The following is a 16362-nucleotide window of genomic DNA, read 5'->3' as shown; positions in this document are numbered from 1 at the left end:
GTTGCAAGTGCAGGTGCCTCTCTGCCTTCACGGTCACACAGGTGCACCTGATGTCTCTGGTGTCCCTCTCTTCCTCTCAGAGACATTGTCTCACCGCATCTGAAATGACCCTGCCTTTTAAGACTACATACTGAGGAATTTGAGGCTAGGACGCCCACGTATCTTTTAGGGGGACACATTCTGCAAACATTTGCCATCGCTGAGTGGGTTCTGTGAACAAAGGTCCCCAGAAAGAAGCCATGCCTTCCACTGAACCTTCTGCCAGGCAGATGAACGGATCGGTCCTTGGGTGATGGTAGAAACTTGAAACGCTGAAGGCACAGAGCCAAACTACAGCTGATCTTTGGTGATCTGGAGCCCCTCAGCAGCCATCCCTTGCCCGCTCCTGTGTCTGAACTAACACCCCTGTGATGGACAGGCGAACGTCCTTGGAGTGCACTAACTTTTCAGACCACTAATTCCTTAAGTAAGGCTGAGCCTGTTGTGGGGCAGCATCTGAAGCCCACAGCAGAGCTTCTCCCGCCTCGTGGGAACCACCTGCCTGCTGTCCCCACCAACGCACTGGAAAAGTGCCTTGTTATGTGACCTTTGCTCTACTACTGTGAAAACTGCATCAAACTGTCACAACACGGGAACACGGAATCCGGGGTGTCCTGAATCTGTGTTCTCGGGCCGTGTTGACTCATGTTCGGCTCTGGAATTAACTACCTCGGGCTGGAGAGAGGACTCAGTGGTTAAGAGCAGTGACTGCTCTTCCAGAGGTCCCAAGTTCAAATCCCAGCAACCACATGGTGGCTCACAACCATCTGTAACGAGATCTGATGCCCTCTTCTGGTGTGTCTGAAGACAGCAACAGTGTACTCATACATAAATAAATAAATCTTTAAAAAAAATTAACTACCTCATCACCTTGGAGGTGAGAATCGCGTTTCTACCTTGACAGCTGTAGCCTGGGGAACCTCACTCCTGCTGTTTCCCGCTAGTCTGTTGTCTGTACGTTTCTAGAATATGCCGTGGCCATGCAGCCCCCTTGTCGGACTCTGGGGCTCCCGTATAGAAAACCTGAGTGCTGCAGTGCTCACGAGATAGTGACCCTGAGGAGGCTGGACCCGGTGAAGGGTCTGTAGAACGAGTCAGTACAGAGGCAGGAAGCCGTGCCAGTCCATATCTATTCTAGGCACTCTGACAGCCATGGGAGACCTCGGCTGAAGGCTTACCTTAACTCGTTAATTCAACATTCCAGAAACTTCCTGGAAAGGGAAACATACCCACAGGGGCACCCTTTACCGAAAGATGGAGTCAAAGTGCTCTCTTATTGAGGCTACAAAGAAACTGGCCAGTAGATGCAATATTCCCTGGGGGTGGGGGTGGGGAGAGCGCATCAGGCAAATGGGAACTTGTTCTAGGCTCTGTCTCAGAATAGCCCACGTTGGTGGTGCTCCGTCCTGTAGGAAGTCGGGAACCACAGCTCAAGAGAAGCCACCAGCCCTACTGGATCAACAGGCCAAGGCTCACACCAAGCAGTGGAATCCTGAGCCTGGGTTCAAATCAGTTAGGCAGACTCTAGAGTCCTGCTCTCCTTCCCGCCTCCACTGTCACTGGTCAAGGGAAAGATGCTCCCTCAACTGGCTCTGCTACTGTCCCACCTCACCCAAAACCGGGTGCTGGGGAAGAGCACAGAGGTCAGACGATGCTGTGGTAAATCAGTTCAAGTCACTGAGGTATCTTGTGTGGGGGCAGGGCAGGGACAGGTGAGGTGGGCGGGGGTGGGTGTTCATATGGGTGTGTGTGTTATGCATATGTGTGTGTGTGGAGACCAGAGGTCGATTTCAAGTGTAGTCCCCCGGGAGCTTTCTGCATGGTTTTAGAGACAGGGTCTTCCACCAGGGCCCAAGGTTCACTGATTAGGCTAGACTGGCCAGCACTTTACCCACTGAGCCCTCTTCCCAACTCCATGTCACTGAGTTTAATTCTGTCTGATGCCAGGGAGACTAAGGAAGACATTGAAGACCAGTTTTCTCCTCTTGATCTCTGACAATCCTGCTGGAAGCAAGATCTGTCGATACAGAGGAGAAACGCTCGGTGAGCAGCCACGCGGTGGGTGATCAGGTCTCTCTCCTCCAGCAGTGTGTTCAGTACCCTGCCTTCTCGGCGTCTGAAGAATGGTCAACCGAAAGGGGGCCGTCTGTACCCTCGCCGCCGAGACATCTGGCATGGAAGGTTTCATTTTCAGGCGGAGGGGTGGAAATACGGAAAACCAAAGAAACCCAGAGCTGGGGAGATAAGGCCTGTGGCCCACGTCAGAGGGAATTCAGTCAGGTTACTGTAATAGAGCCAGGCCTCTTCCAATGGCTGTCTGGACGGAACACGGCCTTCCAGAACCGAAGCAAGCTCTGGTGCTGCCGCCGGGTGCCTGCTCAGAGCGCGTTCTCTTCTGAAGCCCTTGGGCTTGTTGTCTGGCATACAGCAGCTTCTGCTTTTGCTAAACTACTTCCCCTTCTAAAACCTGCTCCCTCAGTACGCAGGGCCTCATCCACCTCATGGCCACTCCCTGTACTGAACCTCTGCCAGCAACAGCTACGGCAGTGACACCTGGTGTGATGCTGGGCATCAGGGCAGGGATCGGCTATGCACAGGACATCGGGGCGGTCCTCACGCTCCTGTCATGGATGCCTGGCTTCTCTCTAGAGGTGACTGCCAGGAACATCCCCACATTCCCAGCTCAGCAAAACCTGCCAGCTTTTGGATTCCTCCTCATTGTTTAACCCTTAACCCTTGATGTCCAAGGAGATCATTCCTACTTACTGGAGAAGACTGATGGGCCAGAAGGGCCATGGTGGATGCTTCTAGAAACAAAAGCTCAGGACATTTTCCTCATCCACAGATCCCTCTGAATCTCGTATCACAAACATCTTAATCTTCCGTTTGCTTCCACCTATTGTCCAAACACGGACTGCACACCTCCCTACCTGCGTGGGTTAGTAAGAGGGAAGCCAGGCCCTCCTGCTCATCCAGGGGAGGGGCATCTGGTAAGATAGCTACCAGTGAGCCCTGAGCAGAGCTAAATGAGGAGAGCTCTTGGCTTTCCACTCCACTCCACAGTCTACACCCAGATTCCAGAAGGCTGCTGGCTCTGAAGCGAGTTGCTAATGACCACAGCTTTATCAATGAACACGGGTGCAGGGCGACAGCCCAGACTGAGACACCATTAGCTAGGAATAAAGCAAATCCCCAGGCTGTGGCCCTTAGAAGAGCAGGACACTCGTTTGTTGTCTGGAAGGGTACGCCTCCAGATTACTAACTGCAGCAAGGGGTGCTCAGGGCCCTGAGAAGCTACGAGATACCCAGGGTCACTCAGGAACATAGCTGCATTATGAATGCTTTTGTCCCGTTGGACTCCTAGGAGGAGGTCTGGGAAAGAAATGGTTGTAGGTGTTGCCGTCCGCCTGGATCTCTGAGGAAGTGCGGAGACCTTGACCCCTCCCTCATCAGTTCTCTGGCTATTTCAGAGCAGCAAAGAGGTGCAGGGAGAGCAGTGTAGCCTCCACTGGGCCTTCACTCCAGCGCTGACAAAACTTTAACAACCTTAACAACCTCCCACAAAATGGAGTCCCAGGAGCTCTCTGTGAAATCTCGGGTCTTTGGAGATTCTCTCTCTCTCTCTCTCTCTCTCTCTCTCTCTCTCTCTCTCTCTCTCCCTCCCTCCCTCCCTCTCTCTCTCCCTCTCCCCTCCCCCTCCCCCTCAGCCCTTCCCTGATGGAGTTGTTGGGGGTACCTTTTTTCTGCTTGAACTTTTTTAAAAACAGGTGGTGATCATGACAACCAAGGGCTGGCCTGCCATGTGCTACCCTTAGGCGTGGCCTTCGGAAGAGGAAAGACAGACCCAATGATGGATGAGTGAGTGTAGCAAGAGCCTGGAGCAGGAAGTGAAATCGGCAGACTAGGCGAGGAGGAGCCTGCAAGATGACAGGGTTGCCAATGCCGGATTTTCTCTTTCAAAGCTCAGCTGTTTAAAATTGCTCTAGCAAGTCATACGGTGGGTGAGCCACATACTTGGTTAACCCTGCAAGGTTATCTATCGTTCTGCAGTTTAAAAACAGTCACTGGTTGGACATGCCCCATTTTAATCCGCTAGTGTCCACTGCTCTCCACTGCTCAGCAGACAGTGGCTCACGCCAGGGCCTCTGACCCCAACTCCAACTCTTCCTACCAGACCACACTGCTTCCTTCCAGTTTCCACAGTGGAACATAAACCTCTCGCTTCATAGGTGAGGAAGCTGGGACCTCCATGCTAGGTCCCCCCACCCCCACCTCCTGCAAGAGACACTTGGATGCCTAGCCAAGAACCCAAAGACGAAACCCTAACCCACTCTTGTTCAGCGTGGTCACTATCACTGTGCCTGTTAGCTCCTACCTAACAGAGCAGAGCTGACCCTGAGCTGGTTTAAAACCAAGTAGATTTGTATTTGGAGTCTGGATCATACTATAATGTGCATGTATGTCTTTTTATACGGTCTCCCTACAAATACATGTTTAAACACACATGTACACATGCACCTGTGAATACAAATACTTGTACACGTACACATATGATCCTCCAGTACCTCAGAACACATCATGTTTTAGCTTGAGGGAATGGATTTGTCATGGCTGCATGTGAGGCCCAAGGCCACAGTGTCTCTTTGCTGAAGGCTCCCTGAATACTTCTGGGCAACCCTTCTGTTGTGTCACAAGTACTTGGAGGCACATCATCAGTGCCTAGGGACAAGAGCTATGTAACCTCCCCATCAAAAAGCCAGGCAATGGGAATTTAGCTACCAAGGAGCATGGACTAACATTTGGGGTCTGAGGAGTACAAGGGATCTCAAGACCACTTACAGCCAAGGCCCTGGGGCCCTCATACGACACCTTATTTACAGAGCCAAATAAGGACAATTCGGTACTTCTGGTCCCAAGGTCAGAACTCAGGGCATGGGGACAGCCTAGAATCAGGACGCCCAGCTCATAGGCCCCATTGGGGATTCTCACACCACTGCCTGAGGGAGAGTGGACAGCAAGAGTGGTCTCAAGCCAGGATCATGCCCAAGGTCCCAGCAGGAGAAAGAAAGTCAGAGGAAGGGGACAGCCTCACTGCCCAGCCTCATATGACTATGGTAGCACTGCTCACATATGCACGGGGGACACTGAATTAGTGGCCCCCACTCACCAACCCACAGGAGTCCACAGGCCACTGAGCAGGCAGACGACAGCCTCCGGCATGCTTTCACTCAGTCGAAGCAGGCAGACAGGTGCATGCGACTGCACCATAAGGAGAAAGTGGGTGGGCAGAACAGGGAGAGAAGCCTGTGGGCAGAAACCAGCGAGAGGGGAACAGGCCCAGAGCCATGCCCACATCTCTACCATATGGATCCTGAGGAGATGGCCTGTTTGCTTGCTTAAATCAAAGTTACCTAATTCCAGTGACAGTTACTACCATTGTCTTTACTACCTAAAGAATGCTACAATATGGTAGGATGAGAATGCCCAAGGGAAGGAAATCAGCCGTGACGGGAGAAACAACAACAACAACAACAACACACACACACACACACACACACACACACACCCTCTGCTCTTCCCAGATTTGGAACACATTTGAGCCTTGGTGTATCTCTGGTAAATGAAGCTTATTTACATTTTATTCATATATATTTAGTTTTTGAAGCATGATCTCGTGTAGCTCAGGCTGGCCTTGAACTTACTATGTAGCTGAGGCTAACTTAGACATTCCAATCCTCCTGCCTCCACCTCCCACCTGCTGAGCACACCATCGGCTCGATTTACGCAGTTCTGGGGATAACCACGGCTTTGTGCCAGTTCGGGCACCAACTAAACAAGAAAGGTGATCTTTATTTTAAGTCCTAATTTGTTCAACTTTGCTTCTGGCTAGCCTCTTTCATTAGTTTAGAGAGGCAGAGGAGCCTATCGCCCAGCTAGTTAGAGGGGCAGCAGGAGAGAAGCTCGATCTGCAAAGCCTCTAATCCTAATTAACCCAGGACTTACGATGACACCAAGGAAACCAGAGCAAGCAATGGATGTGTACCAAGTCACATCCACACATGGAAAGCCTTTCTTGTGGGACTGGGAGATTCTGGGAAGGTATTTTTGTGTTCTTTATCTCCCCCAAGTAGGATGTGGAGGGAAGCAAGAAGAAATCTCACTGGGGAAAAAAAACCAAAAAACAAAAAAACAAACAAACAAAAAACCCCAAAAAACCAGAGTAGATTTAGCAGACAACCCACTGGATACAAATGTCAGCCCTGCCCTCACCAGCTGTGTCCCTTGGGCAAATGACTCATCCCATCTGAGCCTCCCTTTCCATGATTATAGAATTGGGCAACAAGCAGAACCAGGTCAGGCTGTGATTGGCTAAGTGACAGAACGCTTGAAAGAGGCTGGCGTGATGCCAAGTGTCGAACGGTGTCTAGCAAAGACTAGTGGGGAAGACTCCTTCAAAGACGGCCTGGGGGCCCAAGACACAGTCCCACTGAGCACACCGCACTGTCCCAGCGGAGCTGGCCCGCCCAGGGTTGGCTGTTGCAGCCACACTAGGGCCTAGAACTGGGTCAGAAGGCAGGTTTTTCCAGCCTGGTGAAATCTGGCTCTTAGGAGACTAAATAAAGGAAGGACAGGGATAGTGGCAGACAGACAGCAGAGAAAGAAAGAAGATTCGCATAGGGGAAGATAAGAAGGTAACAAAAGGTACCAGCAGATTGTAGCCCCAAGTCTTAGTACAGAAGGAAGCGTTCTCCAGGGCTCCAAACAGCAAACCAGCATAGTTGTGGAAAGCAGCATTTGAGGGAAAACGTTCTAAGCCTCACACCTACTCACAGAGAGCGAGGCATGGGTCGCCCCCATAAAACATGCCCACGGGAGAGCCAAGTGTTCTTAGGGAGCAGGGGATTCAAATACCAGTTAAGCAAGGGGCCTTTCATAGCAGAGAAAGTAGTGAAAAAACACGGTGTCATGTGGAAGATACCAGGTTAGATCAGAGCTGAAAAATGTCATTGTTTTTCAGCGGGTGACATTCAGGACCTTCCTTTCTGCTAGCTCCCAGACTCCCGAGTGCTGAGACTTACAGAGCCCCAAGAAAACAAGGAACGGGGCAAAGACAGAGGTTCACCTGGCTCCAGGCTGCAGACCCAGAGGTTCATCTGGCTCCAGGCTGCAGACCCAGCAACGGGGGGGGGGGGGGGGGGCAGGGAGGCGTACGACACGACACGGACTGGTAAGGAAGGTACAAGGGTTGAGGACATCCATAAATCAGTCTGTGAAAACTGTTGGAGATAAACACCTTGCCCCCTCTACGCATTTTTCTCAGGTTGCACATCGCCTCCAGCACCATCTGCCCGTTCAGCCCAGTGGTTCAGCATGTGGGCTCAGGTGCCAGACGGCTCCGGCTAGCTGCCTGGCCTTGCTGCCCCTAACTCGTAGCCTGTTTGCAGGTTTTTTCCCACCTGCGTAATGGGAACGGTAGCTCCTCTCACGTGGCAAGGGTGGGGTGGTACAGGCCGTGCAGAGAAGCAGGGGTGGGTGCAGTAACCCAGGGGTGCTCCCTCTCTGCAGAATGATCTTTGTCTGACCTTGACAATCAATGGATTTGAGTGCTCTAAGGCTGACATGTATTTGACACACGATGCCTCTGCAGGCACTGAGGCACACTGAGGCGATGTCCATGGTGAGCTGCGCTGTCAGGGGCTATGACAACACATGGACAGTGGGTCCCCAGATCAGAAGAAAGCACGTGGTGGTGAACTTGAGCCAGTACAGACAGACCTCTCTGACATGTCAACAAACCCTGGACACAAACAGCTCTGTGAGGCTGGTGGGCCCGACGCTGTGCCTCTGTAAAGCTGACAGAGCAAGGAGCCGGGAGGAGCCGAGGCCGGAAGCTGACTGGAGGCCTAGGGCAGGGGGCCAGGGAGCAGACACTGAGGACTCCAGGCCACACCTGCTGCCGGGGCCCAGTGTCACACAACCTATTCATCCTCTTGATTCCCAGGAGACACTGCTGCGTTATATGCCCTATTCTCCATCCAGGGCGAAGCCTGTCCCCTCTTCACTGACTTCACACAGACTGATGTGACAAGGGAATGCCCCTGTACTCATTGAGACAGAAGCCATATTATGGTATCAGGTAGGAACTTGAACCTCCAGAACTTTCTCAAGCCATGGTAGAATGAAGATTCTACTCATGTTCTCTCCCTAAACCCGTGTTCTCGTAGTTTTCTCCAGGCCGGTGACTGTCCCCAGGGGTACCCACAATTTCCCAGTGCATCGAATCACTCCAACTCCTGCAACAGCACCCCTGATATGGCTCTCAAGTTCCTAGTGTGTGACACTAGGGCGCAGTAGTTCAGCCATAGCTCAAGGTAGCTTTCTCTCTGGGCCCCGGGCCTGTCTCAGCTTGAGTAAGGGGAGCTGATAAACCTGGAAACGGACTTAGCCAAACCCGAAACACCAGGAACCAAAGGGAGAGGCCGAGGGGACAGTGATTGAAGATGGCAGTTTTGTCCCTGTTCCCAAATGTCTGCTCCCTCAGCCGCATCTTCCTTTTGTGGAGTGGCTGAGCACAACCCATTTCCCTGCTCATGCCAAGACTCTGTTCTTAAGGATCTGCCATGAGTGACAGCCAAGTCCCCATGCTGGAGCCCGGCAGGCGGCAGCTCCCCCCTCCTACAGCACCAGGAACTAGAGTTTCCTGGAGCTTGTGAGGCACAAGGGCTGGGGCCTGGCTCTTGGCCCGAGGAGGTGCCAGACCAGCTTCCAATCAAAGGATAGTCTTGTCACCAAAATGCCCCCCCCCCGGGCAGAGTAGGGGTGCTGTTTCTGGTCAGTTAGCTTGAGCAAAAGACCCAAACAACTTCCCCAGGTAGGAGGTGAAAGAGAAAAGATAGAGGCACAATAAGATACATCATCTCATTAAATCAACAAGATGCAAAGTCGCTGAAATCTCTCTCTCTCTCTCTCTCTCTCTCTCTCCCTCCCTCCCTCCCTCCCTCCCTCCCTCTCCCTCTCTCTCTCTCTCTCTCTCTCTCTCTCTCTCTCTCTCTGTGTGTATATATATGTGTGCGTGCGCGAGTACATCTCTTTTGAGATGGGATTTCCATAAGACTGATAAATAATGGATTCACTCAGCTTTTGAGAAATTAGTTCCTAAAGGCAGCTAGACATTTTGATTCTCAAAGACTGTCTTGGTTTTGTCATTCCGCATTTCAGCTGGCCTGGGCATCTCTGCACTCTCTAGCACCGTGATCATCTGAGGAGCTTCCTCTGGACTGACCTGGGAATCCTTAATTGTCATCTCTGAAGGGGCTTGGGGTCTAAGTAAGGAAAGCAGCAGACATATCAGAAAGTACCTAGGCTTGCAGAGGTGGCTGCTAACACGGCCCAAGCTTCTCTCCTCTTCCCAGGGACCATGATCACAAAGGCTCACCCTCATTTCTCTATTTGGAGGCAACTCCAAAGGGCATCCCACCTCCAGAAGGTCTCTGGGGGGTGGCTGGGACATTTGTCGTGACTGCTTTATAGCCTGCCTGTCCATCTGACTCAGCTTGCTCTCCACTCCCACCTCTGCAGGGCCGAGCTGAGGTACAGAATCAATGGGTCAAAAAACCCTTTAAAGAAAGGAACCCAATTCACTGAAGAGTCGTCATCATTTAGCAAGAAATGAGACAAGGGTCCTTCTTGACGTCACAGCGGCGAATCTGGAAGCAGGAAGGCACCAGTAGCGGGAGCCACAGAACTCTGCCTTGGTCCTTCCTGGGCACCAGTATCTGGGCATGGTCACAAAAGACAAAACACGTCAGGCCAGCCCGCAGCCTGGTCTGTGCTCACCTCTGCCTCAACTGCTGCTCTGAGCTAGCACAAAACAGAAATGTTTTACGGTCACGGTATGAGGCAGTCTACCGGCCTCTAGTCAGGAACAGAGGATGTATGTGGGCCAGCCATGGGCCTCACCTGTAGACTTGAGAAATTTTCTTCTCCTTCAACTTGGTTATAATAGAAGACCTGAGTCTGAGCCGCTGGTTTACCACTAGCAAGCCAAGGGCCCATGGTGGGTCATAGCAAAAGGCAGACTGGTCCAGAGAGAAGTTTCTGTCCTCCCTAGGGGGGAGCACCACAAGCCCTCTGGGCTGCCTCTTTCCTCAGCAACCAACGGAAGGCCACCTGGCCAAGTTCTTCTCTTTGATACCACTGTTCACTGCTTCTCTGTCCCATAGCTGAGAATATTTTATTACCTGAGCCCCGAGGTCATTGAAGAAATCTCAAACTACATTTAACAAGCAAGAATGGTGTGGAGACAAATAACCTCTCTATTCTCCTGATCCTGGCTTCCCTCCCGGGCCAAAATATCACCTTGGACACCCATTCATCCTTGCTGATAAAAACAGGATGCTCTCAAATGCCTACCTGTGGGAGAACCAGCTCCCCTCACGCCTCTCCTCAGACCACCCTGGACTCAGGGAAGGCATGGGCAGCTGGAGAACCAATCTGAATGTCCTTACTTCTTAGACTCTGTGGTAACGAGGAGGCACGGACCGCCATGACACAGCGTACATAAAAAACACAAGGATGACCTGGCCCCATCCACAGTGTTTCACAGGTCGCATGCCCTTGGGACTGGTGGTCCATCTGTCCTTGCCTGGTGAGCAGTGTGAACAACTGAGGGAGAAGTATAGTGCTACTCTCACCTAGCTCCCTGTCCTATTCCTGCCCAGACCCAGTCCCTGTTGGTAGAAACAGGTTGTAATCACTGGAGAGAAGCCTGGTAATCAAGGCAGATACTTGAGTCCTGGAGTCTTCTTCTACCTAAGGACTCGCCATCTGGCACTGAGCTAGCAAGCAGGCAGTCTGGCCGGCACAGCTGATCTCTTATCTTCCACGGTCGCCCGTCTTGTTCAGGTTTGCTGTGCTGTGTGGATACCTTTCTCTATTTTCTTCAAACAACACCTAGAAAAAGGTGTTATGGTTGGCAGTGCCCACCAAGGGCTAACCAGCTAACCCTAGACTGACCGGAGAGAGAAGTGGAAACCCTCTGTCCTTGCCTCTTTCCCAGCCCACATTTCATTTGGGCAACGTTACAACCAGCTTATAGCCTGGAAAACTTTCTGAAAAATAAACCGGCTCTGAGGTGAGGTTTCTCCACAGTCGTTCTCTCTCCCACTTCCCAGATCCTCCCTCTGATGCACGCAGCTCCCTACTGGGGATGTTTGACTGTGGCACATTTGCTATTGTGGGCACTTGGACACTTGGAGAGCCTATCAAAGGGTCTTGCTCTCCCTGAGTCAGGCTCCCCATGTCTGTGTTCAGCTCCTTTAACCGAAAATGTCAAGCACAAACTCAACCACCCAGGAAACACCCCGCCTGCCCATTTCTCCCTTAGTCACCCGCCAATCTCGAGAGTCAGCATCTGTTGGAACGTGGCACACAGGCTGATAAGAAGTGCTGAGCGTGGAGGTTAGAACAGGCCTTTACTTGCTTGGCTAATCAGCTGTGACCTCATTCGGAGATCAGTGGAGGAGCCACGTGAAAGTGGGCTAAACCACAGGGAGCTCTCAGAGGACTCCCCCCTGTGGTGTGCTCTGTAGTCGGAGCAGAGGAAATAGTTAAACTTTAGCCCCACCAGCGGGGAAGCACCTCCAGTCAGACTGCTTGCCCACTCAAACTGTACTCTTCCTCTACCTACTTAGAAAATGACTAAATCTCCATCCTTCACTTCCTGTTGACAGGAAGCCTGCCAACTCATGGTTTGCCACAGACCAATGGGATAGCATCTGGTCCACAGGCTCTTGCCAGGGCCCTGGTGTTTTGGTGTTCTCTAGCTGGGCAGTGAAGTTGTTGATGAATGCTCAACAGAGACCGATGGGCTCTCGGTGGACCCGGGTTCCCATCTGCTTTTCTGACAGGCAGAATGCCATTCCTTCTCACTGTGGGAAGCTTGCCCAGCGGTCCCGAGGCGATGAAGTCCTCAGGAAGGGTGGTCTTATAGTGACCTCCTCTTGTGCCAGGAAGGCTAAGTGGAGGGATACCAAGGGTGAGGACTGAAATTCTACGAAGAGAGAAACGTCCTGCAGGATGTGTAGATGAAGAACTACACATCTGCTGCCGGAGAGGGCGGCTGCAGATCCTTTCAAGTCTGTGCTCTGGATCCTGTGCCAGGTAGGAGGTGCAGAAATGGCAGATCAATGAGCTACACTCCCCACAGCCCGGGAAGCCAGAACGCACTGTTAAAGTCCTAGGCCACGGAACCCGTGTATGTGAACTTGTTTGAAATGGGAGCTGCACTAGCATGATGTCATCAGGGTAGACCCTAATCCTTCATGGCTAACGTTCTTAGGAGGAATACATGTTAGCACAGCCACCCTGAGGGGAAAGGCCGTTTAAGACAGAGGCAATGTTGAAGCGATACTGACACAAGCCAAGAGATATGGAGCGGGGGTGAGGGGGTCCTAGGCAATGCAAGCAAGGGGGAGTCCTCCTCTGAAGACAGCACAGAGAACACAGTCCTGCTAATGGGACTGGATGAAACCCGCGTGCATGGTGAAGGCATGGAGCAGTCAGCCTTCAGGGGAACGAGGGGCATCTACCTCCTCCCAATCTCCACTCTGCCCTCTTTCCTAAGGCCTCCTCTGGGTCTAATACCCTCTAGTCATTCTGTACCTCAGGTCACGGAACGTCAGCACGAACACTAAGCTACAAGGATCCTGGACTGCGCTTCTGTCTGGTAACTGGTGGCTGTTTTACTTATGTCCAGCCTGGGGGCTTGGCTGGCACCAAGATGTCCATGGCTCCTAACTCCCTACAAGGGTAACCACAGGCACCTGCCAGCCAATAGAGTCTGCCACTGCTTTCTGCTTTCAAATATGGCAGATTGTGGAGATTTAAAGCAGCAGGCTTTGGTGGTCGGTTGGTCTCTCTCTCTCTCTCTCTCTCTCTCTCTCTCTCTCTCTCTCTCTCTGTGTGTGTGTGTGTGTGTGTGTGTGTGTGTGTGTGTGTGTGTGTGTCTCAGCTCTCCACATCTGCTGGAGAGTTCTCTCAGTCTGGGTTGGTCTCTGGGGTCAGTTCGTAACTCAGCTGGGGTGGAGGTCACAACAGCGCATGTGCCCAGCTGACTTCACAATGGCCAGGATATAGAGGACAATGTGGCTGTGTCTAGCAGACAGTTCAGGTGACCTCAAATCCAGTGGTTTCTCCAGTCTGTTGGTCAGAACAGGACTCAGGACATGGAGCCATAGGCTACTTGCAGGAAAGATGGCCACAGGCCACAGCGGGAGGAACTTGAGTACAGTTAATAAACCAGTAACTAAATCCCTAGATCTAACTAGTGTCTAATACACATTATAGTTCTATTATATCCTGCTTAAATTATAAGAATTTTAGTGTGTACATACCATGTCATATATATTTATAATATATAACATATACATATGCAATATATGTACACATACACACACACATGCACGCACACACATGGACATGTGTGTGTGCGCATGTGCATGTATTACAAACAAGGTAGGACTACAGTCTCCATCTGGCTCCAGAGCACTAACTGTACGTGCTGTGCCCTACTGACATTCAGTCGGCATGCTGTGCCCACCTTGAAGCAGCCCAGGTACTGGCCAGACTCAACATGCAGACTCGAGACACAGAACTCAAGCTTTGTTAATGAACCTGGAGGCACAAGAGTCCTGGGCCTGCACTGAGCTGCTGCAGCGTCTGACGTCTGGGTCCTGTAAGAGGACAGACACCCCAAGATGCCAAACCACAGAAGCAGGGCCCAAACCAAGAGGCTGAATCACATCACACCGGGCTACTCTGGCCGCTGGACAATCTTAACTGGGCAGCCAGAAATATGCTGTCACTGTCACACAATCAGTAGTAAAGGGTAGTTCTTCTCAAAGATGGATGGGAAACTGTGATGGTTTATGAAAGACAGAGGATGTATGGATAGACAGAGATAGATGGGCACACGCGCGCGCACACGCACACACACACACACACACACATGCACACACACAGGCCCGCGCACACACACACGCATAAAACACACAGGCACATACGCACATAAGATGCATGCATACTTGATTATTTGGACAGGTTAGTTAGATGACATAAGTGGATGTATGGATAGACAGATGGTAAATAAATGGATAATTGTTACATGGATATTCTAATAGATTAGGTAGATGGTAGGTGACTGTCTTAGGGTTTTTTTTGCTATGATGAAACACCACGACCAAAAGCAAGTTGGGAGGAAAGGGTTTATTTAACCTACACTTCCACATCCCTGTTCAGCACAGAAGGAGGCTAACACAGGAACTTAGACAGGGATGGAGCTCGAAGGCAGGAGTTGATGCAGAGGCCATGGAGGGGTGCTGCCTACTGGCTTGCCCCACATGGCTTGCTCAGTCTGCTTTCTCATAGAAGCCAGGGCCACAGAAGTCTGTGTTCTCCCCCACTGACCACTGATTAAGAAATACCTTACAGCTGGGTCTTACGGAGGCACAGTCTCAACTGAGGCTCCCTCCTCTGAGATGACTCTAGCTTTGTCAAGCTGGCATAAAACCAGCCAAGACAGTGATGGGTGGTCAATAGATGAAAGGAAGGATGGATGGACAGAAAAACAGATGACAGGCAGAACCGATGACATGAGGACAGAAGAATGGAAACTAGACACCGACTCCTTTCAAACCCAGGAGGCATAAAAATCCCACGAAGAACTTGATGAATAACAAAATTAGGGGTCTTGTCTCAGAAATTCCAGATCAGTAGGTTTAGACTGACGCCTAGGATTTGATATTTTAAAAGCATTTAAGATAATGCTATTATACCGAAACCAATTCAAGAACCATACCTTGCCATCAAAGAGCATGTACAAAATGTTCAAACCAGTCTTCGTCAAGGTCGAAGCTGAATGTCACCCCCCAGCCTCCAGCTCAGGGTGCTTCAGTGGTGAGAGGGACAGAGCATGCTGTCATTTGGTCCTCCAGCTCCAGGCTCAGAGGACAATTCCTATCCCCATGCTCTGCAGAGAGTGTGGTCACAGGCCCATCACCGGCACAGAGGGCCCTGTGGCCTCAAGCTGGCTGAGACTCCCCTGCTAGCCACACATAGCAGGTTGCAGGCAGTATCTTGAGCAACGGGCTCTCACTCAAGCCCAGTTGTGCCACCACAACCTTCTGACTGGCCAGCAGCCCTGGGCTCTATTTTTAGTCTGTCTCCAGTGACAGTGAAGGATTTCAGGAGCTCCTCTCCCAAGAGGGCTGGGGACATGTGCGCTGTCACCTGTGCCTACTAGGTCAAGAACCCAACCTCCCTGGCAGCTTCAGTGTCACACAAGATCCTGCTCTGGTCCTTCTAGCCCTCCTCGGGCATCCCCCAACCACCTTCCCTCACTGAGGGGTGCTCAGGCTCTGACCCCTGGAAGTCTACCAAAGCGCTTCATCTTGCTTCCACGGCTGGTTACCTCTCATGAGTTTTTGTTCCTCGTATTTTAATAGCTTCTCAGATTAGAACCCCCGAAGGAGGCTCCAAGACAAGAACTTCGGTCATGGTGAATTGTTTAAGTTATTAAATGGCATTAGCAAAGGAGTAAGGAAGAAGTTTCTAGAAGCCAGACAGGTCATGAGAATATGCTAACGCGTGAGGCAACAGCCCCGCTGCTGGGTTCTCCTGAAATGTTTCTGTGCAGCCGTATCAGAACTGTCTACCCAATGACACCTTACTGGGTGGAAGTCTGTCCTTTCTGCACTGTGGTGGTTCAGATGACAAGGACCCTCATGGGCTTAAATATCTAAATGTCAAATTTTTCCCAGTTAGTGAAACCACTTAGGAAAGATCAGAAGGTGACTTTATGGAGAAGATGTATTGCTGGGGATGAGCTTTGAGGTTTCAAAAGTCCAAGCCATTCCCAGTTAGCATCCCCTCGCCCCTCCAGCCCTTGCCTTGTGCATGTAGATCAGATACAAGGTCTCAGCTACTGTATCAGAGCCAAGGTAACCAAAAGAGGGACCATCCCAGTACCTGAGGTGTCCCCACATTCAGCTGAGCCAGCTGCCAGAGCTGGGAAGAATCTTTCAGACAGGCAGAAAGACACAAGCCCCAAGTTCCCCACGAGGCTATGGCGGACCTGGGACGACTTGCACATAGGGAACAGGTCTTTGCTGCAACTCCTCTGTCTCTGAGAGCAATTCCTGAGTTTTGGTTGCCCTGAAATTAATTCACTAAGGAAAACTTACAGAATTCTCTCTGCCTCTGATTCCAGAGCACTGGGATGAAAGTACTAGAAATTACTGTGCCTGGCAGGGTCTGGCCTTCAAG

At 51.3% G+C, this 16362-nt stretch overlaps 2 protein-coding genes across 10 annotated transcripts in view; both read right to left on the bottom strand.

Annotated features, from left to right (window-relative positions):
• Prkag2 (protein kinase AMP-activated non-catalytic subunit gamma 2) overlaps positions 1 to 16362 on the bottom strand; it is a 241245-nt gene that overhangs the window by 221594 nt on the left and 3289 nt on the right. The gene's annotated exons all lie outside the window — the stretch shown is intronic.
• Kmt2c (lysine methyltransferase 2C) overlaps positions 8381 to 16362 on the bottom strand; it is a 402268-nt gene continuing 394286 nt past the window's right edge. The window contains exon 46 of the transcript XR_010065729.1: positions 8381 to 8390. The gene's annotated coding sequence lies outside the window, so the exon portion shown is untranslated. The remainder of the gene's footprint in view (positions 8391 to 16362) is intronic.

The sequence above is a fragment of the Rattus norvegicus genome, chromosome 4 (assembly GCF_036323735.1).
Source record: "Rattus norvegicus strain BN/NHsdMcwi chromosome 4, GRCr8, whole genome shotgun sequence".
In the NCBI taxonomy this organism is placed as follows: domain Eukaryota; kingdom Metazoa; phylum Chordata; class Mammalia; order Rodentia; family Muridae; genus Rattus; species Rattus norvegicus.
Note: the sequence above shows the minus strand (reverse complement) of the source record. Positions and strands in the feature narration are given on the sequence as shown.